The sequence below is a fragment of the Miniopterus schreibersii genome, assembly GCF_964146895.1.
Source record: "Miniopterus schreibersii genome assembly, chromosome: 8".
NCBI lineage: Eukaryota > Metazoa > Chordata > Mammalia > Chiroptera > Miniopteridae > Miniopterus > Miniopterus schreibersii.
The window spans coordinates 70,323,209-70,340,724 of record NC_138109.1 but is presented as its reverse complement, the minus strand read 5'-3'; positions in this window follow the sequence as shown (position 1 = coordinate 70,340,724).

Genomic DNA, 17,516 nt, shown 5'->3' with positions numbered 1-17,516 from the left:
AGATACCTTTGTAAGGAGCTCACACGATGATAGGGAGGGCTGACACGTAACCATAAACGTGACCCCTGCTGGGGAAACAAAGAGTCACCAGGCAAGGGCAGGGCCTGGAAAGTTACCATATTCAAGGTGGCAGAACACATAATGAGGGTGGCAGGACACTTTAGGAAAACAGGACTCATACTGTTAGGAACTGGTATACCTTGAACCATAGCAGGTGGAACAAACAAACTAATCCATTAATCAATAACCTCCAGTGAGCAAGGGAAGCATGAAGTCAGAGGCCGAGCTGACACACACAGGGGTATGTTTTGAAAGGAGCCATAGAGCATCTCCAGGCAGAGATACTCTTCCACCGATTGCCATGGTCCTGACATTTCACTGTGAAGGAGCCCATACTTATACATCTTATGGATAAAAGACTTAAATGTAAGACATGAAACCTTAAAGACGTTTTTAAAAGTCCTCAGGTAAATGCCATTTTCCCTAAGATGAGGTTGCTCCACTTCACAGCACTATTGACATTGGGGGCAGATAAGTTTTTTGCTGTGCGGGGTTGTCTCCTGCACTGTAGGAGTTTGGCAGCATTTCTGGATCTATCCCCTAAATACCAGAAGCAGCCCACCCCCTAGTGCTGACAATCAAAAATATCTCCAGACAATGCCAAATGTCCCCTGGGAGGCGACACTGTCCCCCAGCTGCACTGAAACCACTGTCCTAGAAGGGACTACACCTTAGGCTGAGGCCAGCTCCGATTCTGATTGAAGAACAGCAACCCTCTCTCTGGGGTACTGACTCCCCCCACCTACCCACCATGCAGCTGAGGGAGGGGTGACGGACCACTGAGGAAACAGGATGACAGTTGCCTGCCAGCTTTATTAGTTATATCAGCTCTGGCTCTCAATGGGGTGACAGGTGTCCCGTCTAACTGAAATTTAGGAATCAAACTATTTCAGTACAGGAGACATCTTGGGAGAGGGAAGGGAGGTTAGTCAGAGTATGCCAAGCCACAGCCACCTGATTTTACAGGAGCTTGGCAAAGGGTGGCTAAATCGAATCTCTTCTTTTTAGGTATAACAGACAGCAGAAAGGGATTTGACTGAAGATATATTGACTGAAAAAATGTCTATAAAATACAAAATTATTATGGATATATTATTAGCAACCATAAAAATAACAATTTCCTTCACACATAAAATGCTGTACAACTTTTAAAATCTTTTTCATGTACTACCTTTTCCAAAAATCTTCAATATGTTCTGGTATTTCAATAAAATAGTCTGAAAAGGAAAACAAGGCAAGGTCTCCCGGCCACCCTTGACCCATCCACTCCATTTCCCCCTCAGTAAAGATAAAGAACTGTTTTATAAGTTTCTTTGGTATTTTTCCAAAATTACATTATGAAAATACAAGAATATAAATATATAATCATATTTTCCTGTTTCTTACACAAAAAGGTGTCATGCTACACATTCTGTTTTGCAGTTTGCTTTACTTTACTTAACCTCTTGGAAACTGTATCGTATAGAGAACTTCATTATTTGTTTCCACAGTGACAGTGTCCTCTCTTACATGGATGTGCCACCATTTGTGTACAGCATCCTCTATTGATGAACCTTGGAAGGTTCCCAGTTGTTTGCTATTGCATGTAATGCTACAGTCATTATCCTTGGCCATGAACTGCTTTATATGTGTACGTGCTCCCTCTATCTGATCCTCACATCAATCCCATGAGATAGACAGGAAAAGGGTCTTTCCCTCATCTTACAAAGTGTTTCATGTGTGGTAAGAAACACATAAAAATGTATGATATTATTTTAAGTGTGCAGTTCGGTAGTGTTGAGTATGTTTACAATGTTGTGAAACAGGTCACCAGAACTTACCCTGCAGAACTGAAACAGCACTCATTAAACAATAAGTTCCCTTTATGCCCTTGTCCTCAGTCACTGGTAACCACTATTCTATGTCTTTGAATTTGACTACTTTAGATACTTTGTTTAAGTGGAATAATACAGTATTTTTTGTTTTGTGATTGGTTTATTTCAATTAGCATAATGTCTTTCCAGTTCATCCATATTGCATTATGCATCAGAATTTCATTCCTTCTTAAGGCTGAATAATATTTCATTGTGTATATAGACCACATTCTGTTTATTCATTAATCTGTTGATGAGCTCATGGATTGCTTCTACCTTTTAACTATTATGAATAATGTTGCTGTAAAGGTAAGTGTGTAAATATCTCTCCAAGATCCTGTTTTCAATTATTTTGAATATGTACCCAGAAGTGGGATTGCTGGATCATATGGTAATTCTATTTTTAATTTTTGAAAAACCATCATACTGCTTTCCATAGTGGTCGCACCATTTTACCTTCCCACCAGCAGTGCACAAAGGGCAAACTTAATTCTTAATACTCTTAAATATTTGTAAATGCTACATATGCCGAAACCAAGACACATGCTGCAGCTTGGCAGGTAATACAAGGCAGAATAGGAGCATGGCCACAAACCTTCATGACACAATCTAATGCCCTACAGCATTCTATTTACTGAATCAAAATCCCGAGTGAAACAATTCAAATGCTACTTTCTGTCATCACTAAGTTTAATTACCTCTGTTAGAATCTCAGTGATAATTTTAGCCAATGAATTTTTCTACCCTTTGAAAGAATAAATCATCCCCTTGTTCCTCAATTCTACTATTACTCTCCCCACCACCATCCTGCCTTATACTCCAAAAATATAAAAGATTGGTACACCAGCTTATTGGTTGTAATTCATGCAGGTTGCATTCGCCCTCCACTATTCATAAATTAACTTAAATCTTTAACTTGGGAACAGAATGATGCTCCATTGGCCACACATTGGGGAAAGAGTTCTGAATGACTAACACAGTAACCTGGCTAGATGTGTTTGCTAACCCAAAAAGCTGTGATCTCTGGGCCAGGCACGTGGGGCCAGAGGAAGAACTAACTCTTGGCTCTATTGCTGGATTTTTCCACCAAAGAATTATTGCAGGAAGACAGGTCACAAAGTCAAAGCATATATTACTGAGCAGGGAATACCATCAGAGGCAAAAACAAACACCAGCAGGAAAAAAGGAAAGCCTGGCCCACTCTTCCTCACACGTCTCACCTCAAAGATGTTGGTAGTTGGAAGCTGTTTCAATAATGATAGCTCAAACTGATAACAATCCTCTCTAGAACTGTCCTTGCAATCCGGTTGTTTTAGGTTTCATAAAATATCCAGTGAAAAAAAGGAAAGTCATTACCATGGGGAAGGATGTGACTGAATGTTGTCCGGCAGAGCTAATGCTTTCCTGATCTACACAGGCCTCAGATCAGTTTTCAAAGGCTTTGCACTCTAATTTTCAAGGAGCTTGCCACTGACTATAAAATAATAATCTCTAATACTGGGGTGCACTATCGACACTGAAGAAAAAGATGGCTTCTGGACTTGAATGGAGTAGCTTCTTATCAGCTAACAAGTAGTAGAACCTGACATAGCAGGATGAACTCGAAATTCACCAACATATAGAAGGAGACATTGAGTAAACTATCATGAACGTGTGGGTGTCTTCAACTCGGCATTGGACAAAAGGAAAAAAAGGGGAGAAATCTCTCTGAAGAATTCATAACCACACTCAGACACATATGTAGGTTTGCTACCCAATTTTGTATTTCTAGTTTGGTTCAAAGAAACCTGAACCCCATCTAAGACCTTGGAAAATAAGCTTTGCCTTCCAAATTCTTTCTATTTCCCAATGATCAAAGACTGAATCTTATCATAAATTATCTAATTCTTTATCTTAACACTTCAATTTGTTATATAATACAAACACTCCCAGAAAGCAATAACACATGAAGGTATTATTATCCATGTATCTACCATAACTCTATTGTTAATTATCCACATGGTAAAGGCAATTAACTCTTTTGAGTCTCAAAATTCATAAATTCTGGATTAAAGAGTGTCAAAGAATGAAAGCTAAATAGAATTAACATTTTTAATCTAGTGTCTATTCTATTAAAATGATATCTTATGTAATTCTCATAAAACTTTAATGTGTGAATTATCATTATTAATATTATTGCTAAGTTATTGGTGAGAAAACTGAAACATAAGAATTAGGTAACTTTCCCAAAATCACAGTAAGTAAATGGTGGTAATTTGCTGATTATTGGATTAAAGTAAGATTCATTCCATGATAGGCCCCAAATGTTGTACTACTATGTTCTATATACAGCCTCACTAAGCTTTTTTCCAATATTCACATTCTATTGTTATAATAGAATTTAAAAATCAGAACTATCTTCTAGTCTATAGTTAATAACATGCCCTTTGTACATATAACTATATTAATTCCCTTTTCATTAAAAGAAAGTTTTTATAATGACATATTCACATTCAAAGGTTAATGTCTTAAGAAAACCTCTGAAGTCAAGTGCAACTGGCTCTTGAGGAAAAGAAGAGAAAGTGTTCATTTATTTCTGAACATTTTATAGGGCTTAATATTCTGGGGCCTATATATCCATAAATATTAATGAACAAGTCAGACAAGAACATAGCTCTCATGAAGCTTACATTCTAATTGGGAAAAACATAAAATAGACAAGTAGAAAAACAATAGAATTTGAAAAATGTTAGTTCCTGTAAAGACAGGAAAGTGGAATAGAGAGAGACTGACAGTCGGCACGGGGCAGCTGATTTAGAAGGGAGGTTAAGAATTGCCAGTCTGAAATGGTGATGCTTGAGATAAGCCCTGAAGGATGAGTTTAATTGCCAGTCATCCTGAGATCTAGGGTCTCAAAGAACTTTGCAGCCAAAAGGAAAGCAGCCATAAAAACCATAAGGTAAGAGGTTGCTAGATTGGATTAATAGTCACCTCACGGCCTGGAGTGTAAAAGACAGAGTACTTGGAGACATCTCACAGAGGCAGATGGGTCTAGATCGTGTGTGGCCTTGTCCTTAGTTGGACACTGCTAAGGGGTTTACTGCATCACTCTAACTATTGTTTGGGGAATGGAGTTGCAAAAGCAGTACAGGGAGTTGCCAAATAGCCTTCACCTAGCTTCCTTCAGTGTTAATATCTCACAAAACCATATAGCAATGATCCAAACTAAGAAATTAACTAAGATTTTGCCATTTTTTTCACTGATGTTCTTTTTCTCTCTCTGGATCCCATGTTGCATTGAGTTCTCCAGTCTCCTTAGTTTCCCTCAATCTATGATCTTTCCTTAGTCTTTCCTTGCCTTTCATGACCTGGACTTTTTGAAGAATAATTTTCAGCTCCTTTAATAAAATGTTCCTCAGTTTGTGTTTGTCTTATGTTTCCTCATGATTAGGTTGAGGTTGTAAATTTTGGAAAAAATACCACAGAAATGAGTATTTTTCTTGTTCCTGATCATATCAGAGGGAATATGATGCTATAACGTATTGGCGATATTAACCTTGAACACCTACTTAAGGTGTCATCTGTTGAGCTTCTGCACTGTACAAACATCACAGTCACAAATATATTTTGGAAAGAGTGAGATACAAATAAGTCTAATAAATAAAAATATAAATCATAAAATAGTGTGTAAAAGATACTTAGAGCATATAATTAGGAGATTTACTGTGTTCAGGATATGGTTTATGCTACTAAAATCACGACTGATGATATTTTGTTGAAATTGCAGGCCTGGAATATACATCTGTGAACACTATTCTTTCATGTGTCAATTCCTTTTAGTTTACTTACTTTGTCTAGACCTATTATGTCCTAAATATGTCTTGATGCCATGGTAGTTCACGTACATCTAGAATTTCTAGCCCAATTAAAAACTCCTCCAGTCCACATTTTTATACACTTTAATAAGTGTTAACAAGTTGTATAAGGTAAAGAGCTATTAAATTAAACTGCTGGTTGGGAAATAGAATCTTTCAACTCTCTCAAGCCCACCATCTCTTTGGTATATATTCCTATTGGCCCATTTCAAAAAAGATTTAGGTTGCAAGTTTGCATTGAAAGCACAGGGCACATCCCTGTGAAGTCTATAACCCAGTGGATAAGGTCACCAAGGATCTTCCTGAGGTAAAAAAAGAAATTAAGTGACGTTATTTTCCTGATTTCTCAGCTGGAGAGAAAGAACAAAACAACCTGTTTATCATTCTTTAAAGAAATTTGGGTCTAATCAAAGTCTGAATATTAATCCTGTTTTTACAGGAAGAACACCACCATGACGTTTTTCTAGCTGTAAAAAAGAATAAAGATAAATTGGTATGCTTCACAAATCTGAGAGTTCTGAAAATGACTCATCAAGCAATCATGTCAGGAATGCCTGGTTACTACCAGATGTCCAGGTTGGTTTCAGACTGTGTTCTTGAGATCCAGAGTGAAGAAGAGAATCTCTCTTTCAGAACAGGCCTTCCTTAAACTTGTTGAGACTTAAGCCAATGTGAAGATGGAGATTGGAATGTTCCAGGGATACATGGATAGTGTGTTCTCAGTTATTAGTTGACTTGTGGAAAGGAGCAGATTTGTCTCAATTCTTCTCTGTATCCCAAAACAAAGAAGCCGTCCTGCCTGTCTCGGTGGGACTTGAACTTGGCATAGCACATTTCTGGAATGCACGTACATGTGGGTGGTAATTTAATTCATACACATATATGCACTTAAATGTGACTCACACTACCTTGTCTATCTTCTTATTTCTGTTCCCTTCTGATGCTTCTTGTTTAGTGTGTAACACAAACCTTTATATTATTTGATTTTCATTTATTCTCTTATCTACCTAAGACAACTGTAAGCTCATTGAGAACAGGGATCATGCTTTTTACTCTTTTGTAAAGAATAAAGCATTTAGATTGAATTGGAATTCAAACTTTTTTTTTTTTTTAAAGTGATATTCTTCTTAGAAAGAAATACCCTGAGAAGAGAAAAAAAAAAATCGAGATGAAGCATTTCCCACAAGCTCATCTTGTTCTTATTGGAACCAAATGACAAAACCTTGGGGATGGGCACTGCAATTGCTGGTCTGCATGTGGTCCTCACAGATAAACTGAGCACAGTATTGATCTTCCTGGTGATGACTTCCTTTAGTTGCCCCTTCACATTAGATACCACCATAAAATTACTTTAAAAGTTCATCTAAAATATAAAGCAATCAATCAAAACATTGTTATTGAGAGTCTACTCTGTCCATGAATTAATTTTCAAAAGTGGGTAGGAGTTATAAAATCAAGAACAGAACATTGTGACACCCAAACTGGAAATCACTGTGGTGTGTTAATATGACTTACAGTGCACTTATTTGAAAATAAGCTTTAAGACTGAGTTCTTTAAAGGGGGTGTCTTACTAATTTAACTACTCTAGATGCAAGAATCATGACCCTAATGAATCAGGTTGGCGCTCGCAAGTTTAACAACACATTAGAGCAATGTTTCCCAAACTGCGCTCCTGGGTACACCAGTTTCTGGCAAGAAGTCAGTAAGTGTTCAATAATAAAAAAACAATAGTTCAGTGAAAACAATGATGAGCTAAGTTTGGGAAATGGTGCCTACTGTATCACTTTCAATAATTCCCAGTGCGTGTAATTATAGTAAAGATTCGGAGAAGCCCTTCTGTTATGAAATCTGCTTATCTTCCTGAAACTGAGTGTTTCCCAAACTAATTTGCCTGTAGATCACCACTGCCCCTTTTATTTTAATGATTTATTAACATTTCAAAGGTCATAGTGTTCCAAGGAGCACAATTTAGAAAAAGTTTTCTAAGGAGTTTATTCTTTAATTCCGTTCTTTCTGAAGACAATAGAAGGATTCATTGAGAGACCCGGCACCCGCTTTCTGCTCTGAGAACCGCACGCGGCTGGCTCTGCAGAAGGACCCAGGGACCTCGGCTAGCCTCCCCCGAAAAGGCAGGAGAAACTGTAGCCAGGGGGAAAGGAACCGTTTCCCTTCTATCTGATCTTCTAATGTTTTCTTCTCTCCTATCCGCTGCTTTTGTCCCTCCTTTTCCTGTGGTGGAGCATTTATTTGTCTCCTCATCTCATGTTACTAAATGTAGAAAAGTTATTAATATTTCCTTGAGTAGCCACAGAAATGACTTGCTGCTTTTTGCTGAATTTCTTAGTCTTACAACGTGCCTATATTCTCACTGAAAGATTAATATTCTGTGGTGTTTGGGAGAAAAAGAGAAAGAGAGAGAGAATACCTGCTGTGTTAATAATACCTTTTCCTTTATCCCCCAGAATATTCTGTGATGAGTAATAGCCCATGTCTTCAACTTGGTCCCTTAACTGGCTTCATTGCCTTACCCCATAAACATGCTCAAGTCTCCTCTATGTATTCAGACTCTCCTGGTTATCACATTATTGCCCATTCTATTCTCAGCCAAATTTCTAGGAAAAGTTGTTTCTATTCACCCTGCTTGCACCTCCAATGTGCTCTTCAGTCCTCTGCATCTAGTGGGTACTACACCCTTCCCCAGCCCACTCTGCAGAGTGGGTTCTAAGAACACCAGTAACCAGGCCCCGTTACCATCTTGCTTGACCCCTTCTGCTGCAGGTGACTCAACCAGAACCTTCACGAACTCTCTCCTCTCATAGCTTTCGTTACACCACACCTGCCCGGGGATTCTCACTCTTAGTCACTTTGTGAGATCCTCTATGTCCATCCAACCCTAACCTTGGGGTTCCCTGGTGCCTGTTCTTGCTCACGCTTCTCTTTCTATTTATTCTTTCTGGAGAATTTATTTCATTCTCAAATATTTAGCCTCCACTTGTTTGCTGATGACTTGTAATTGTCTGTCTCCACTAGGAGCATCCCCCCTATATTTCAGATTCACAGAATCAAATGTCTCCCAGACACCTCTATCTGGATTCTCCATACCAACTCATACTCAACATAGTCACAATAGATCTTTTCACCCCTTCCTCCTACCTCAGAACAATTTACTCTTTCAAATGCAATCCTTACTACAGCTGGTGGTAATATTATAGTCTTTGCCATCCCAAAAAGAAACCTCTGTTCTAGCTCCATGCCGTCAGCGTGAGCCTCTTCTCTTATCTTTCCCTCACTTGAAACATTTAAGAATGACTTAGTCCTTTCAATTTTATCACATTACCCTACCGAATAGCCTTGAACTCATGGTCTCACTTATTCAAATTTATTGACCACACAGCTGCTAAACTAATCTACCTAAAACACAAATCAGGTCAAATCAATGCTCTGTTTAATGCCTACCAGCCAAAATCTAATAGGAAGCTACCGTCTACAGGTTGTCTGTGAATTCTTCGCTTTTTCTACTTATGTCTATAAGCTGGATTTTCTTAATCAACATAATACACCAGATTAAATGCAGAAGCAGATATGAGAACCCATCTGTCTTCTCTTAACCCAGACATTAAAGAGATTTGCAGAAATGTAAAGCTATGCCACTCTTCCCACTAACTGATTCTTGTTTTGCAAAAATATTAATATGGTCATCAGCACCTAGGCAGTAAGGTTCAAAATATTTCCTTTTGCCTCTTCATGCATTTTAAAAAGCTGATATAATTCTTACCACCACCACCGCCCCTCATCCCATATTTGTGATATAAAAAGGGTGGCTTCCAACTTTAAATTTTGAAAGCCTTGCTAGGGCAACTTGAATGACTGATTTTATTGCATCTTTTGAAAGATTGAATTTTCATCTTTTCTGAATAGGACTTATACTACAAAGTTGTATCCTTTTTTAACTGTTTGAGAATAAATCACTTCTGGAAAAAAATATTTTGTATAATTAAGTATGTGAGTGAGTTCAGTTGTTATGGGGAAAGTATTTATAAATTAAGAATCCGATTGCTAAAATATCATTCTCTGATATTTTGTTTGGTAAGTTTGGATTTAGTAAATTAAGTTTTGTTGAATAGGTAAGATCTGAATTTTGTTTTTAAAACTGATATAATTATTTTCTGTATGACAAAAGGCCTACCAGCCTATCTAAGTCAACATTATTTCATTAATTATGGGTGAGTCTCTTTCCATTTTTAGACTTGAAGCTAAAACTGAAAGGCTTAGGTCATGAATCTCTGTACTTCCAAGTTCATGTAAGAACTCATGCTTGTGGAATTCTCTAACTGCATTAATGATTTCAAGAATTTTGGAGAGTAAATCTCCAAAGGCCTATTACCTTTCCAATTGGTACATGTAACAAATAAATGAGAAGAAATAACCATGATTTGCTAACAGAACTTAGCCCTGCTCTACTTTTACTATTGCATGAAGATAGAGGGCATGTGTGCTTGAAAAATATATCTCATTAGATATTTTACACACTAGTTTCCAAATGTTAATAGACATAGGAATTTTTAAGTAATAATATATTGCCTACCTTTTCATCTAGCCCTTGCAAATTTTGATAAGAAGGGTAATATAATGATTCTGGCTAAGTCAATTTATGTATGTGTGTGTACATGCATGTGTTATATGTTTGTGTGTGTGCTGATGTGAATACGCATTTATCCGTGTGTGTACACGCCTACACACATAACTGAAAAGATAGACATCAAACTATTAGTAGGGCTTTCCTCTCCAGAGGGGAGTGGGAATTCAGGGATGTATAATGTGAGCTTTCGTGTTTATTGCATGTAAGTCAATAATATTTGATTCTTTCAACAAGTCAATGTATTAACATTTCTTGTGTGATTTAAAAAGAAATAAAGAGGAATACCAATAAATAGATGGTATTTTATTTTAAAAAGCAAGATAATCAGGAAGAGAGGGAGAATAACAGGATGATTACCAAAAAGTAGAAATATGGCAAAAACATCTGAACTTGCTTCATGGATTTGCTGCCCTTCGGGAAAATTGATGCAAAGGTCAGGATGTTTTTATATGTCGCCATCCGAACTTTGGCTGGACCCAGTAACAAGTGGCTGGTTATAAATGAACCTTTCCCTACTGGTTTTGTGTAGAGAGAGACCCACCAGCCCCAAGAGCTCTTCTTTGGCTGTACTCCTGCTATCCCACCCCTAATGCTGTGCAGCAGAGGTCCTTCAACAGATGAGTCATTATGAGCATTATGCTGTTGGTCTCTATTTTGGGCTCCTTATATTTAGATGGCTGACCTTGGCTGTGATCCTTAATTTTTTTTGTTTTTATTAAGCTCTTTTAAAAAACAAGCTTGAGCTGCTCTCCTTTGCCCTTGATAATGGTCAATCAATCCTGATGAGTCAGAAGGTCATTCCTTTAATCCTCAAGAGTAAATACTCCAGATGCAACTGTTAAAAGAAAGGACTTCCATGAGCAGCTCCTCTCGGAGAAGAAAACCCTCTAACCCCGGGGGAGAGTTTCTGTGTTGCATACTCCCTGCCTTCCAACATTTGCAGGTCCCCAGATCAGGACACTCATTATGGATGCACTTGAAGAAATTCCCTCAAGAGTTGAGCAGAGTTTTGCCACCAGGAACACAATGGTGCTTGGATGAGCAGATCTTAGGGTCCCAGAATGGAAATAGGTTTAATTTCTGACAACAGAATGTCCTGTTATTCCTTTGCCTCCTTCTGCTCACATCCCAATCTTCTTCCTTTCCCCTCATTCTCTTTCCCTCCTTCATATTCTCTTCCTCGTGTGCCCAGTGCCTCCCAGAGGTTTTGTTTTTCAGAAGGTCGTCTGCCCCAGGGCATGTGTGACTTTTGGGGAATAAAGCCCGCTGACATTTCTCAAAACCTCCCTGGCACTGCAGCTCAGAATGATGAAGACCCTCACAGCAGGGGATGGCCTGCAGCTCCGCTGGATAAGTCAGAACACTCAGACTGAACCTGACAGACAGCTCCAGCGACTGGAAGGAATTCCCAAGGCACATTTTGTCCCTCCTGGTTGAGTCCAAGGGCTCTCTGAAACTGCCAGTCACTCTTTGCCCAGGGGCGGGCTGGAGATCCTAACCCACACTCTTCAGACACAACTAGTGCTGTTTCTTTGCCTCACATCCTAAGAGCAATGGAATTTGAAAATGAAACCCTATTCATTTATATTCTAGTGTAAAATTTGTGCCAAATTTTAGGTTGCTAAACTGAGATGCAGCATTTCTTCAAGGCAAACATGTCTTTGGCTTCCTCCTGAAGGACTGGGTAGAGTAAGTCATTCTCTGAGTTTATTTGCCTCATCTCAGTGACTTAATCTAACAAGAGATTGACTGAGTATGGAACTGAACATTTTAGAAATCAATGTAATGTTTGATACATTTTTGGTAAGGATTGCTTGTTGATCAAAAAATAGTGGACATTATACTCATGAAATTTTCTGAATTGTACACGTGCAAGATTTCAAAGGTGTAGGTAAGGGTCATTCAAGTGTAACTTAAGTTATATACCACAAACCTGCAAGACTTCTACTGAACAAAGATGGCAAAGTTATCTCAAATAAAGAAATGAAGTCAGGAGAATCGAGATTAATTACCTTACCTATACTTGGCATTTTGTGCTCTGTACTTACCTTCCGGGCAATTCTCATCTTCTGTCTACTAAACTAAGAGCCAAAGAATCACTTGTCAGCTTGAGAAAACCCACCTGGAATTATCCACCAGCTTTCATTTCTCACAAAGCAGAAGAGTTGACTTTATTGAGGAGCTTGAAGACCCCTCGTATTTTTAGGTACAGGACTAAGCATTTTGAAGTGTGCTAATCCCCCAGGCAACCCAGGGCATAATATTTTCTTGTTCTGGGTTCTTTAATAGTTTTGGCTTTGCACTACACCAGCATATAGCACCTAGCACTGCTGATTTTCAATAACTCAACAGGTCCAGACTCATAAGCAAGAATTCTAGAGCCCTTGCCCAGGCCTGAATCAGCCAAGACTGAATCCAGGTCATCGCTTTGCAATGATATTTGTTTATTCTTGTTCCAAATGTGGTTCAAAGAAAAACAAAAGCCAGGGAAGCTGGGTACAATTTGTTAGCCTGCAAACAGCAATAATTTTAATAAACTATATAGAGTAGACCTGGTCATCATCTCATTACAAGGACTCTTTTGATCTTGTTTTATTTGAAGTGACCAAGAAGATCAGAAATGAATCAGCATTATTAGTTCTTGTTCTTAAAAACTGAATAATATTCAAAGCCTTTTAGAAAAAAGTGATGCACCAGAATATTCATCAGCATTTCACTCTCCCCAGTTTCAGTTATCTAATTCCCAGCCTGTTTACGAATGCTCTTTGGAGTAAGCCCAAATTTGTGTTCAGGAATTATCTCAGGGAATATCTATCTCATGAATCTCCATCTAACCTTTTGCACCTAGGTTGATGTGATCTAATCTTATTATTGTTAAATCACCATTTCTTCCATTAATTACCTGCATTCCCATTTGGGGTGCAATAAAGGCTGAAAATCCAGAAACATGCCTTTTCTTCTTCAAAGGCTCAGAATTATAATTTATACTTCATGTTCTGAGATCCAACTGATAACTCTTTCCAAATTTTAATATCTCTAGAGAACACCATCCTCACTCTTTGACTTTGGAAAGATGGCCCTGCCGCGGATAGAGCGAAGCCCTAAGAAGAGGGAAGAGGGGAAGCAGCGTCTTTCTCAGCCCTAGCAGGAGCCCAGGCTGCCTCTGGCTTTGAAAGGCAATGCATTCTCTGTACAGTGCAACAGGGATAACACGATCAACCTAATGATTTTCAGAGGGTTCCCTGCCTTAAAGACAAATTCAAAAATAAGGACCTCTGTTCCCAACCTGTTGGAAAGAATTAATGAAGAGCAGGGAAAACTGATAAAAGTTCCACTGCTTCTAAACAGGGAATGTTTGTGCTTTTGTGTGAGTTGAGTTAGTCAATGTTGTGAAGAAAGCTGGTAATTCTCCTTCCCTGCCTACATTAGGAGAAACATTGCTCTGGGATAGCTTCATTCAGGAGGGCGGTGTCAGCCTCTAAGCTTAAATCAACCACCTCTGGCTGTTCACGGTTGGAAAACACCCTTCCAAGGTTATTTGGATACAATTGACTGTTCTCAGTCAGCATGACAGCTGTAAAATGGTTCTTTAAAAACCATGACATCAATGAAGTATTGCTGGTGGTTAAAGTAAAATATTTTTTTATTATAACTTTTTTGGGACAACTTATTTGCGAGTCATGAAATCTCTCATAGCCCTTGTCCAGACAAATTTTGTCCGCATCTTTCAATTGGTGTAAAATGGACTTCTCAGAAGTCTGTAAGAAGCTCCAGCTGCCAATAATAAATAAGGACATAAGCTGTACGTAAGGTGAATTTCAGTTGTTTTTGCAGGAAGATGACTTATTAAGCAAACATCTTGGGATTCCACACAGGACATAGTTCAACAGAGCTCCTGATGGATAAAGCTCTCCAATACTGTGTGCTGTTACCCTCGAGATGGCCTGAGTTTGCCTTGTGAATCTATTAATATTTAAATGAGATCTCCTTTAGCGCTTTATTCATATCTGCCTTTGGAGATTCATCTCCTCTGATCTGTGGCTAAGTCATGCATGTGTTCACACCTTAACTGCCTTATTAGTAGTACCCATGTTGGCCAGCTATAGATCTGAATTACTTTTCTTTATTCATTACGTACTCTGGGTAAATGAATTGTTAAGGAGTGTAAATATATATAGTTCTAATAATATTTCCTTTCTTCTAGATAGAAAGGCACACATTTATTCATAGAGGGATACGTTGATGACTTTAGGTGAGATCCTAGGACTGAGAATGTCCTTGTTTTAATTTCTGGGTCAAATAATATTTAAATTGTTTTAGAAAAATTATTGTATCATAGGTTTCCAAAATTCTCAAAAAGAGGGGTAAACAGAAATAGTGAGACTGATTTTTGCAAACTACTGATGTTTAAGTTTGTTTTCTTTTAAAAGAGAAAAATCAGTCTAAAAAAAACTTTAAAATCCTATCAAAATACTATATATGTTTAATTATAAAGTAATATAAGCTATAATTGATATAACATTTCGGTGAAAACTAGAACCTAGAATAATTTTTTTTTAAATAGTTTATTGATTTTTAGACAGAGAGAAAGAGAGAAGAGAGAAACACTGATATGAGAGCACAACATCAATCGACTGCCCTCTGCAACCCCCCCTCCCCAGCCCCTAGCATGTGCCCTGACCAGGATTTGAGCCACACTGGCCAAGTCTGGGTCCAGTCCTTTTGAACTGAGGTTCTGGGTGCTCTCTCTGGGATAAAGGTGTACAACCTAAGATAATTTTTATCTCCCTCACAGCTTTCAAGGATAAATGCCTTCAAAATCCTAATACAATTCATTTTGATCATCAGACTGTGGGGTCTATTGCATCCAACAACTGAACAGAATTTTTGCCTGTTCAGACAGACACCAAGTTAAGAAAAGAAAAAGACCCAAGCATCTTTTTGATCTAATTTAAAAAGCATTGTCAGTGTCAAGAACACAGAGACTGTAGACTGTGAGTTGTTTATTATGCTAGAAGGAGTCCTCTGTGTTGCATTGTTTGTATGGTATGAAGGAGACATTGTATGCCTGCTGTCCCTCTGGGACCCTCATGAAAAAAAGATATTTTATCTCCCTGCCTTATGCCAATAAATGAATTCGGCAAAGCAAATACAATATGAAAAGCCAAACCTGGTTCCGAAGTCATTTTATGTGCCTCTCTTTGGCTATGGAGGAAGTCACTCACGCTTATCAGAGGGCCAAATTCTCACAGGCAAAATGATAACAGGGCAACCCTAAGTGCTTTTTATGAGCACAGTGTGCCAAGAAATGGTCTCCCAGCCTACTACCTGCTGGGAAAGTGTTCCTTACCTAATCCATGACGTAGGGGAGCTTCTAATTCCATAAATGAAGTCGGATCTTTGAGACCTGGCATCGGCTCACTAGTTCACGTAGGGGAGGCAGTTAAATACATCAATTTAAAACTACATTTTCACCTCTATGGCGCTAAAGTTTGGAAAGCTGGAATTTATTTTATTTTATTCATCTAAATCAATCAGGAATTACTTGCCTCCCATGAGGAAACCAAATATGCAGGAATTTAGCCACTTGACATAACTATGACCACATTATAAGTCAGACAATAAGAAAGGACAATGGAGAAGAAAACTCAAGGTGAAATGATATTGCTTCACGGCTGAATCATGCCATTTGTTTCCTGTTCTAACTCACAGCACCGTAGGTCCATGTGTATCAGTTTTGTCCAATTCTTTCCTCTTTCTCCAGATTCTTTGGAATATTTGTGTCTGACATGTGTTGTCAATGCAATTGCATTGTTGGGGTTAAATAAAATTGCTTTAAAGCCATGAACACCTGAACTCAAATCCTGAGTCTCCTCTACTTGTTAGCTATGTGGCTTTACACAAGAGCTTTCTGAGCCTTGCCTGCTTTATAAAAGCATTCTAGATTTTATAATATCTCCATAGGACAGAATAATTTCCGAGTAATTTCATGGGAAGTGGGCATATGAAAGCAGATCATCACTCTAAGTTATATTTGGGGAAAAACAATTCATTGAAAATACTTGTGCTAATTTTTTAAGATAAAGGAGTAAACTGGGAAGTATTTTGTATTTTTAATATTTATATTTTTAGTATTTTACCATCCTGCTTTCAGCACTCTTTTTGTATAATGTATTAGCATAATTAAGGATTTAATTATTACCCAAAGGCATCAAACTGGTGGTCCTTAATACTCATGTGCAAATAATGGTCGGATATTAGCGATTTTAACTTAGACTTTATTTATTTTAGAGAAAAGAGGGGAGAGGGAGAGAGAGAGAAACATTAACTGGTTACTTCCCATACAAACCCCGACCAGGGACTGAACCTAAAACCTGGGTATGTGCCCTGACTAGGAATTGAACCGGCGACCTTTTGGTGCACAGGAAGACACTCAACCAACTGGGCCACACCGGCCAGGTCTTAACCTAAACTTTAGAAAATAAATTAAAAAAAAGTAAAGTTTTATTTACTTCTATTGAGATATAACTGGCATATAACATTATATTAATTTCAGGTATACAACATAATGATTCAGTATTTGTATATGTTGGAAAATGATCAGCACAGTAAGTCTCGTTAACATCCATGACCATTTACAGTTATAACAATTTATTTTCTTGTGATGGAAACTTTTAAGATCTACTTTCTTACAACTTATTTAAGAAGTTATTTAGAGTTTTAGATCTTAAAAAATCAAACATGGGCATCCATGAAAACATAATTGAGAGTCTTACAAGCTCCTTTTTTCTTTATTTCTTTCAGGGGCTTAAAACACTTCTGTCAACATTTTGTCCAATATTCATCATATTTTAAATCTGCTAAAATTTTAGCTTATGGTGTCAGTTCAACCAACATTTCAATCGGGTACAAGGCTGAAGGATCAAGATTGATTGGGCAGGTCCAAATTTTACATACTGGGGTATTTATAATATATCTTTGGATTTTCTGTGGCCTATTTTGGTCTGTCCTCCCCTTTATTCTCTCTCAGTGTGTAAATAACATCCTGTTAAGTACCAAATAAAGTTGGAGTGGAATTGTTCAACAGTGATGTTAAACTCCTGAAAAGT